This window comes from Sturnira hondurensis, unplaced genomic scaffold (assembly GCF_014824575.4).
Source record: "Sturnira hondurensis isolate 20B ecotype Veracruz unplaced genomic scaffold, ASM1482457v3 Scaffold0009812, whole genome shotgun sequence".
NCBI lineage: Eukaryota > Metazoa > Chordata > Mammalia > Chiroptera > Phyllostomidae > Sturnira > Sturnira hondurensis.
Genome location: NW_028082443.1, coordinates 140,094 through 150,976, shown reverse-complemented (window position 1 = coordinate 150,976; position 10,883 = coordinate 140,094). Strand labels below are relative to the sequence as shown.

Here is a 10,883-nt window from a genome sequence, read left to right as displayed (position 1 = left end):
AAAAAAAAAAAACTCCTTAACATCTGGCCAAGATGGAGGCGTAGGTGGAAACACTGTACCTCCGCGTACAACCAAACTGGAGGAGGACAAAGATTTGGAAACAAAAACACAACCAGAACAGACAGAAAGCTGAACTGTGCCGAAGTCCGACGACAACAAACCATTCATCCAGACCGGAAAGGGGCGGCGGAGCCGGCGGCCAGTGGAAGGGGGTCCCGGCAGAAAAGGCAGTGGTTTGCAGACCCCGGCATGGGGAGGAAACGAGCAGACCCAGTGAGGCGCGCAAGGAGGCTGGCAGACAAACCAGGCAAAAAAAAAAAAGGGCAGTGAGACAGACCACACAACCCAGGGCCCCATGGATGGGAAATAAAGCCTAAAAGCACCGATTGAAAAGGTCTGGGAGAGACTCCCAGCCTCACAGGAGAGTTCGTGGGAGAGACCCACAGGGTCCTGGAATGTACACAAGCCCACCCACCCGGGAACCAGCACCAGAAGGGCCCGATTTGCTTGTGGGAAGCGGCAGAGGGGACCGAAATCCAAGAGAGAGCTGAGCAAGCGCCGTTATTCCCTCTCTGACCCCACCCCCACATACAGTGTCACAACCCAGTGACTGGGTGGCCCCACCCTGGTGAACACCTAAGGTTCCACTCTTCGTACATAACAGGCGTGACCTGACCAAAAAATTATGGCTCAAACAGAAGAACAGATCAAAGCCCCAGAGACCAAGAGATAGCCAACCTATCAGATGCACAGTTCAAACCATTGGTGACCGGGATGCTCACAGAACTGGTGGATTCTGGTCACAAATTAGATGAAAAAATGAAGGCTACACTAAGTGAAAATGAAGGAAAATGCTCAGGGAACCGCTAGTGATGGAAAGAAAACTGGGAATCAAATCAGTGGAGTGGACGAGAAGGAAGGAAGAAACAACCAAACAGAAAAGAATGAAGAAGGAAGAGTTCAAAAAAAAATCCCAGGAGAGGCTTAGGAACCTCCAGGACATCTTGAAACGTTCCGACATTCGGATTATGGGGGCACCAGAAGGGGAAGGGGAAGAGGAAAGCGACAAGTGGAAAACTTATTTGAACAAATAATAAAGGACAACTTCCCCAATCTGGCAAAGGAAATAGACTTCCAGGAAGTCCAGGAAGCTCAGAGAATCCCAAAGAAGGTGGACCCAAGGAGGAACACACCAAGGTACATCATAACTGCGTTACCCAAGATTAAAATGGAGAGAATTCTAGAAGCAGGGGACAGTCACCTACAAAGGAATACCCATCAGACTGTCAGCTGATTTCTCAAAGAGACCTTACAGGCAAGAAGGGGCTGGAAAGAAGTATTCCAAGTCATGAAAGGCAAAGACCTACAGCCAAGATTGTTCTATCCAGCAAAGCTTTCATTTAGAATGGAAGGGCAGGTAAAGCGATTCTCAGATAAGATCAAGTTCAAGGAGTTCATCATCACCAAGCCCTTATATGAAAGGTTAAAGGGACTTATCTAAGAAAAAGGTGATAAAAAATATGAACAGTGAAAAGGACAGCAAACTCACAGTTATTAACAACCACATGTAAAACAAAAGCAAACTAAGCGGACAGCTAGATCAGGAGCAGAGCCACGGAAATGAAGATCACATGGAGGGTTAAGCAACAGGGGAGTGGGAGGAGGAGAAGGGGAGAGAAGGTACAGAGAATAAGTAGCATAGATGGTGGGGAGAAAATAGACGGGGGAAGGCAAGAGTAGTGTGGGAAATTAATAAGCTAAAGAACTTGTGACACATGGACATGAACTAAAGGGGGGAATATGAGGGAGGGGTGTGCAGGGTGAAGGGGAATGAAGGAGGGGAAATGAGACCACTGTAATGGTATTACCAACAAAATATATTTTAAAAATTTTAAAAATAAAAAGTTGCTACACAAACAGAACTAAAAGAAACTTTGATCAATACCTCCAACTATATTCCAAAATCAACCAAAATGGATCACAGACTCACATATAAAATCTAAAACAATAAAACTTCCAAAAGAAAACTTTGTGACCCTCAGAAACAAAATGGTAATAAACGTACAACCATATAAAAATAAACTGATAAGCTAAAATTCATAAAAATTTTAGACATCTGAAAAGACAACCCACATACCGAGGGAAAATATACATCAGAAGGATTTGTATTCAGAACATAAATACAACTTAGCAACCCAATTTTTTAAATGGACAAAAGATCCTAACAGAAATTTCATCAAAGATATATGGATAGCTAATAAACACACACACACACACACACACACAAAGGTGACAGATGTCCTAAGCACTAGAGACACAAATGAAAACCACAACCCACCGCCACTTCGTACCCACTAGGACATCCATCATCACAGAGACAGACGACAAGGCCAGACGACAACGTGGAGTGGCCGGGACTCTCACACGGCCGGAGAACAGAAATGGGTGCAGCCACTTCAGTAAACAACTCTGGCAGTTTAGTAAAAAGTTAAACGTGCCCTGGCCGGTGTGGCTCAGTGGACTGCGTGCCAGCCTGAGGACCAGAGAGTCGCCAGTTCTATGCCCAGCCAGGGCACAGGCCTGGGTTGCAGGCCAGGTCCCCAGTAGGGGGCGCATAAGAGGCAACCGCAAACTATGTTTCTTTCCCTCTCTCCCTCCCTTCCCCTCTCTCTGGAAGTAAATCAAATGTTTGTTTGTTTTTTTTAATTTAAAGGATTTTTTTAAAAAACAAAGGAAAACAGAAAACACGGCAGGTCACAAAGGCTGGATGCGAGCTGAGACTCACACTGCTGTGGGAAGACCAGGAACGCCGAGACCATTTCTCAACTCACACACATCTACCCTGCGACTCGGCAACCCCGACGGTTCACACGACCTCAGGAAGGGAATGCTTTAGCGACTTTACTGACAACTGGAAATAGCTCAAACATCCTCCCACTGGTGACTGGTTTGTCCCATCCATGGAATATTATTGAGCAATAGAAGAATAAAGGGCTGACACACGCAACACGTATGGACTGCAAACGCACCACACCGAGTGAAAGACACCAGATTCAAAAAGCCATGGTTGAGGGTTCCACCCTGGGCAGAGCGCATCGACCACTGAGCGTGTGAACAGGTGGGACGGCAAATCAGCGCCCCCGCCACACCGATGAACGGAAAAGCGTCCGTGTGGAGACAAGAGAAGGCATTTGGATATGGACTGCTGAGATGTTGCTAAAGCATCAGCATCAGTCTGGTTAACCGTGAGCAGGCTACTGCGGTCACTCGGGAGACGGTGCCTGTTCTCAGGAAATGCCAAAAGGTGACTCGGGGATAAAGGATCATCACACTGCCAACTTACTTTTGAACGACCCAGGAAACAGCTCATGTGGTGAAATGTTAACAACTAATAAATCTAATGGTAGGTACGAAATTTTTAAAAATAAACTGACAACATGACATCGAAAGCTTTAAATATGACTTTACTTTGTGAATATTGTTATAATCCACTTTAGCATATTTCCAAGAAAACAAAAAACTTCATGAAGTTACATTCTTGTCAGACACCAAAAAGTCTTGAATCACTTAAAATCTACACATAAAAACTGTGCATGCAACTTGTAAGTGTAAAGGGAGTGAGGAATTGAAGATAACTGGCAACTTCGGTGTAGTAACAACTCAGGCAGAGTCGCACACAGGCTAATAAACTGAACAACGGGTGAGACTGTGATGAGAGCCAGTGTGTTCGCGGCGGGTCTGCCCCCCGGGGCCATCCACCGCGGCAACTCAGCAGTAAAGGCCGGCGTGGTGGACACCGGCAGACGTGGAAAGGGCACACTGAGCATTAACCACCCCCAACCACCCAACAGGACGCACGCAGGACACTGGTCGCCACTTCATCAGTCCTACCACAAACAGCACCCAAGCCTCATCACAAGGGTGAACCCGACAAACCCAAAGTGAGGAACAGTCGTTCAGATGCGCTCCTCCCAAAGGGCAAGGGAAAACAGGCGCCCGTCCCGGATTAAAGGGGTCAGGGGCCCAAAAGCTAAATGCCAGGCATGACCCTAGACAGAAAGCCTGAACCACAAAAGAGGATCTGAACAGATACTTTTCCAACAAGACACACACAGCCGACAGATACATGTAAAGTTGTCCAACATCACTAATTATCAGGGAAATGCAGATCAAAACCACGATGGGACACCCCATCACTCCTGTCAGAATGGCCGTCATCAATAAACCCACAAACCACCAGTGCTGGCGAGGATGTGCAGAATGGGGAACCCCGTGCACTGCTGGTGGGAGAGCAGCTGGTGCAGCCACTGTGGGAAGCAGTGTGGAGTTCTCTCAAAAATTACAAATAGATTTTTCTGAAGAAAATGAAACCAGTGTACCTGCAACCCATGCTCACGGCAGACATGGTTGCGCCAGACATGGACGCAACCAAGTCCAATGACAGATGAACGGATAAAAAAATGGTGTGTGGGTGCAACAGAGCACTATTCAGTCAAAAAAGGAACTCTTTCCATTTGCACCAGCACGGATGGACCTCAAGGGCGTTCTGCTCAGTGAAACGAGGAAGGGGTCAAACACTGCGCCCCAGCTACAAAATCAGTCCTAGGAATGTAATGTATAGTGTGGTGCCTGTAATTTGTGATACTGTATAAAGCTGCTAATAAAGTAGATCATCAAAGTTCTTGCCACAAGAAAAAATTGTTACCAAGTGCAGAAATGAATACTAACTAGATTTAACGTGGTGATGACATCGCGGCACACACAAACCACCACACAGCACACGACGTCCATCAGCTCAGCTCCCACGAGGAGTGAAGAGCAGCGGAGCTGACGTGTGAGACGCACTTGGCACAGGGCCTGGAGCACCCGCCACGGGCACCAAGTTCACGGTGGCTTTTATCACGGAACGTAAGATAAAAAATGACTAGGAAAAAAATGTAAGACTTCAGATTATAAACACCAGTCCCATCTGGGGAGAAACATCTTCTGTCCATGGTTGTTATGATAGTAAACAACTAAAAACAACCTTAATGACCCACAAAGGACTGGTTAAATAAATCATAATTTTCTGCAGCTATTAAAGGTTGTAATATATGTGTTGAAAAGGCATTTTATGTCATGTGATATTATTAACTGAGTAAACTGGATTCAGAAGAGGAGCTGAAATATAACCCTACCTACGTTTGCAAAACATTGAATATACGCACACAGAAGAATTGGCAAGTGTTGGGCTGGGGGGGGGAGGCAAGGCATGCAGGCTGCCTCAGATGTGGGGTACCTGCAGGACACAATCCCCGGGATGGGCGCGGAGCCCCCATGCGCCCCGCCAAGGCTGCGCCACAGCCTCTGCTCTGGCGTGCAGGCTCCGGGCTGCTGCAGGCTTCTCACCGCACCTGCCTCCCAGGGTCTGTCCCATGCTGACTCGGTAACCCCTGTCTTTCCTTGATTACATTCCCAAGAACAGGGCAGTGACCAACCCAGCTGCTCTCTCCTTGCAAGACACGGTGGATGGCTGCCAGGACACGCGTTTACCTGACCTGGGAGAAGGGAGGAGACTGAGTAAGGGGCCAGGAGAGCTGCCAGGTAACCTCCCCAAATCTTTGCAGAGCCACAGGAGGCAGATCAAACAAACGAAAAACGGCCGGCCTTTCTGTTGAACCGTAACTCCCCCAGGCCCTGGGAACCTGTCATCAGGTAGAGCAGGGTAACATCCACACCCGACTGTGTTCTCGTACACGAAACCGCATCACAAAAGGATGGGAGCCCCACAAAGTCTCACAGACCACTCCCTACGTAGCAGAGACCAACTCCAAACTGAAATATCCAAATAATACATAGTTAGGCAAGAGCAAATCTAGGGTTCCAGTGAAAAAAGAGTGCATTTCTGTGTCTGGATTTTCCTTTTTATTTCACGAAGCAGAACGCTGAAACACAGACCGCAGACCCTCACCGGGTGGGGGGGAGAAGAGCCGTGCCGGTGCACAGTCGGGGCAGGGCCTGCACACAGGCTGGGTTTCCATTCTGACTAGGGGTGGGAGTGCCCTACAGCTGACTCCTTCAGGGCAGCCCTAACAGGTGACCCATGCAGACACCGGCACTTCTTCTCACTGTGATATCTGTGTCATTTGTAAAAAAGCCCGTGCTCCTTTTTTTTAATATGGAGCACTTCACGAATGTGCGTGTCATCCTTGCGCAGGGGCCATGCTAATCTTCCCTGTATCGTTCCAATTTTAGTCTATGTGCTGCCAAAGCGAGCACCCGTGTTCATTTTTTTTAAATATTTTATTTATCTTTAGAGGGGAAGGGAAAGAGAGAGGAAGAGAAACATCAATGTATGGTTGCTGCTCGTGCATCCCCTGCTGGGAACTGGCCTGCAACCTAGGAATGTGCCCTGACTGGGAATCGAACCGCGATCGTCTGGTCGAACCGCGATCGTCTGGTTCGCAGGCCCGTGCTCAATCCACTGAGCTATACCAGCCAGGGCCCGTGTTCATTTTTAAGTTCTCTTTCTCACCACTCTCTTGAGCTTGCCCTCCCACAACCTCTTCCCCAGACTCTGAGGCAGCTTCAGCTGTTTCCCAGTGGAAGAGGCCCAAGCTTTGGAGCCTCCCTCAACAGCACAGGACCGGCAATGGCAGCAGCTTCCATCCTGCGGCGGGGAGTCGCACATGGCCCGAGTGCTGGCTGCCACCAGTCACTGAGCTGCCACCCCTGCCAGGGGCCACCTGCCTCCAGATTCCGTGCTCACAGAACAGTCCACAGCTTACAACGTTTGTAAGCTCAGTGCCCTGCATTACCTGCAGCCGAAGACATCCTTAACTGACACCACCTTCTTTGGGGGCTCCAGTATTGCTGGTGGTCTCCTCCTGCCTGAGCTGAAGCAACACCAAGGACAAATGCACTTTCCCCTCACTTCAGACTGCACACCCATTCCACTCCAGCGGTTAAACCCAGCCTTTCTTCCTCCCGTTTCTATCACAGCTACTGATACCAGATTCAATCTAAAACAACTGGCACACAGGATGTTCTTAGTCTAAAACTGTTACTCCTGTCTTCAATGCCTGAATACAAATAACGATCCTGGCGTCCGTGGCCTGTGGCGACACTCCGCCTACTACCGCTAACTTCATTTTTCATGCGTCTTCCGTTAGAAAAGAATGCTCCAATCCAACTGGCTACACCAACGTCTTCAACACAAGCCTCCCCAGCGGCACTTTCCGGAGCACGCTCCACACAGGCTCACTGCTGGCCTCTGGACTCCCTCGGCAGCCATGTCCTCAACCACTCGCTTGGCACATAACACTGGTGGCACACCAACATTGCCACCGACTTGCCCTTTAATTAACACACACACACCCCAGTTGGTGCAGCTAAGCGGATTGAGCACAGGCTGCGAACAAAAGGGTCACCGGTTCAACTCCCAGTCAGGGCACATGCCTGGGTTGCAGGCCAGTTCCCAGTTCCCTGCAGGGGACGCACGAGAGGCAACCATACATTGATATTTCTCTCTCTCTCTCCTTCCCTTCCCCTCTAAGATAAATAAATAGTATCAAAAAAATTTTTTAAAGGAAAAAGAAAAAGCTAAACAAAGTCATCGCAAGAAATGTAAAACAGACTTAAGAAAACAGTCAAAAACATGAATAAGGCAATAGCTACATACCTATCAATAATTACTGTAAATGTAAATGGATTAAATGCTCCAATCAAAGACATAAGGGGGATGAATGGATAAGAAAACAAGACCCTTACACTTACCACCTACAGGACACTCACTTCAGATGGTAAGACACACACAGATGAAAGTAAAGGGATGGAAAAGATAGTTCACACAAATGGAAATGAAAGCAAAAAAAGGCTGGGGTAGCAATATTTGTATCAGACAAACTATACTTTAAAACAAAGGCTATGACGAGGGACAAAGGAGGACATGCCATATACAACAAGCAAGCTATGGAAGCACCCTAAGTGTCCACGGACAGATGGCATGGTACTACATACAAAAGAACATTACTCGGCCAGGAACAAGAACGGTATCATACTTAGCGACAGCACGGACGGACCCAGAGGGTACTACCAGTGAAACAAGATGAGAGAAAGACAAATGCCATGTGACCTCACTTATACATGGAGCCTAGTGAGTGAATAAACAAACGACACTGAAACCAATTCACAGGACACAGAGAACTGGTGGCTGACAGAGGGGAAGGGGGTTGGGACGCTGGTCAGAAGAAGAGAAAGAGGCGCAGACAGGCAGCTGGGAACAGCCACAGAGACGGGGAGTGCGGCACAGGGAACACAATGACGTGCGGGGTAACTGGGCATGGTGTCACGTGGACACTAGCCTTATCGGGGGTCACTTCATAAGTGACAAAACTATCTCACCAGTGCGTTCCATACCTGAAACAAATATAATGCATGTCAACTGCAATTTAAACTTTAAATTTGTAGATACACTAATCTAGCAAATTTTGGAAAAAAAACACCCCCCCCCCCCAATAACACTGTCCACTGAACAAAGAACTCCAGGGCACTGATTCTAACCCTTGCCTCCCACACCTAAAAGAATCTGCAAACACAACCTTTCAGGGAGACAGAGACACAATGGGAACAGGGAAAGAAAGGCTGGCTCAAGAAGTAGACCTACTAATTCAACACTTTCTCTGTCTAGCACATCAACTGTCCTTAGTGCCACTGTCCCCGAAACAATGACCACACAGGGACAGGATGCTCATTAAAAGCACCTGTCAGGGAAAACCACTCTCCAGCAACCAGACTGCTCAACGGCATTTTCCCCTTTAAGAACTTACTCTATTCTCCAGAATCGTTCATTGGAGGTGATCTGAAAGTTCAACATTAACCACGTGAGTGGTTAATGCAATCACGACCCTATGACTTCCCATTTCCACTAAATTTTGGTGGTGGGAGAGGGGCAGAGAGGGGTGCACACAGTTCGCTGTTACCACCACTCACACATTTAACTCATAGGGCCACAGGCCTCCGTGACATGTCACCACGACAGGTGGTCACCCCAGCAAGCCCGCCCTAGGGAAAAGGCAGCCCAAGGCTCCTGGGCAGCTGGGGCTGCGGAAGCAAAGCCAGGAGCCAACTGCTGCAGCGTGACACCCACAGGAACCCGGCTGTTGCTTCGACCAGCCAAATGCCCACTGTGACAGTCCTGAGATCAGAGCTTTCCACTGGAGGACGAAACACTATCTTCTGTAGAGTCCCACGTAAGCCACGTTACACTTTAAAGGGGTGCGTGGATAACGAAGCACAAAGCAGGGCAGGTTAAGAGGTACTTACTTGGAGGGGGTCATTCGTTCTCCAAGAAGAAAAAAGCTTCCCTTTGGCTTCAGAAGTGACCAACTTCATGCTTTTACACAAGGTTTGGGATCCAGACCCTAAAGCAGGCCAGACATTCTACCCCTCCTCCACCGAGGTCCTCGGAAGCCCTGGGCCGGCAGCAGGGGCGGTGAGCAAAGAGGAGAGGAAGAAGCAGTGTTGCCAGGCCCTACTTTCCAGACAAAAGATGAAGAACAAAAACTGAGGCACTGAGCCTCAGCGGGGAGCAGATACCCCAAGATGGCAGAAATGTCCTCTGAAATGTCACTTCCCAAAAAGACACCTTCAGGAGCCACAGACAAATGACGACTGAAGTTCTCCAGGCTCTTTCTCCCCCAGGGCCCCAAGCCTACACAGTGCGCTATTACCACTGAGGTGATCGTCACAATGCATCCCTTTCCCAAACCAAAATGGAAATTTATTTGAATCCATAAATACTGTCACACTAGGAGCAACTCCAATGGGAGAAAGCATAAAAAATATTAAGAGTGACATCAAGAAAGATTCTGTACTTGGGATAATCTAAATGGAAAATTCTGAGGGAATGATGAACTTTCTGTACTGGATATATACCACATCCCCAAGGTGCACGCCGGAACCGGGCACACGCACACTCCCACACACACGTGTGCACACACACTCAGTTCAGTCTCACTGACCCCCGCCACAGGCCCCTAGGCCCAACGCACAAGAGACGGTCGAGAGCAGCCCTGCTCTGACGGGCAGTGGCAGCAGGGTGCTGCCCTAAGTGGCACCGACCGCCCTCTGTGCACGCAGCCAGGCCCTGCAGGAGGAGCCAGATCATGGCCTCCTCCCCACAGTCCCTAAACTGCTCTCTTTCCATAAGACAGAAAAAATTCCATTTCTCGAGCTGCTGACACGTGCAATTGCTAATGACATGCATGTCTGGGAACGACTTCAATTGCCTTCAACTTCTTGTAACAAAAATATTTTTTTAAGATTGTATTTTTTTTTAAAGAAAGGAAAGGAGGGATAGAGAGAGAGACATCAACGTGTAATTGCCTCTGGCACGCCCCCCACTGGGGACTGGCCTGCAACCCAGGCATGTGCCCTGACTGGGAATCGAACTGATGATCCTTTGGTTCTCAGGCTGGCATTCAAGCTACTAAGCCACACCAGCCAAGGGAAAAAATGAAATACCAGAAGTTTGTATTAAGGGAAAACAACCACTACAAGAAGGAAACACTCATCTACTTCACATACATACAGTGCACCTTCCTCACGATGACCAACGCTGTCTTCCCTACTCCACCCAGAAGACGTGAGTCTCAAGCAGGACAATCCTGCTCACGTGCAAAAGACACCTGGCAGTGTCTGGAGGCACTTTCATTTGTCACAACTGAGGCTGCCACTAGCTAGAGAGAGTGAAGAGGCCAGGACACTGCTACACATCATAACTGCATCTGACAGCCCCCCCCCCCCCCCCCCCCCCCCCCCCCCCCCCGCCCACCCCCCCCACCCAACACACCAACCCGGCACGAAAAGACAAACAACCACCCCACAACACCAACAACAAACCA

At 48.6% G+C, this 10,883-nt stretch overlaps 1 protein-coding gene and 1 non-coding gene across 3 annotated transcripts in view; both read right to left on the bottom strand.

The window, feature by feature from the left end:
- The window catches only part of CECR2 (CECR2 histone acetyl-lysine reader), a 94,058-nt gene that overhangs the window by 76,456 nt on the left and 6,719 nt on the right, over positions 1 to 10,883 (bottom strand). The window lies entirely within an intron of this gene.
- LOC118995143 (U6 spliceosomal RNA) lies at positions 6,152 to 6,258 on the bottom strand. The gene has a single exon (XR_005068214.1). It is a non-coding gene; the product is annotated as a U6 spliceosomal RNA (small nuclear RNA).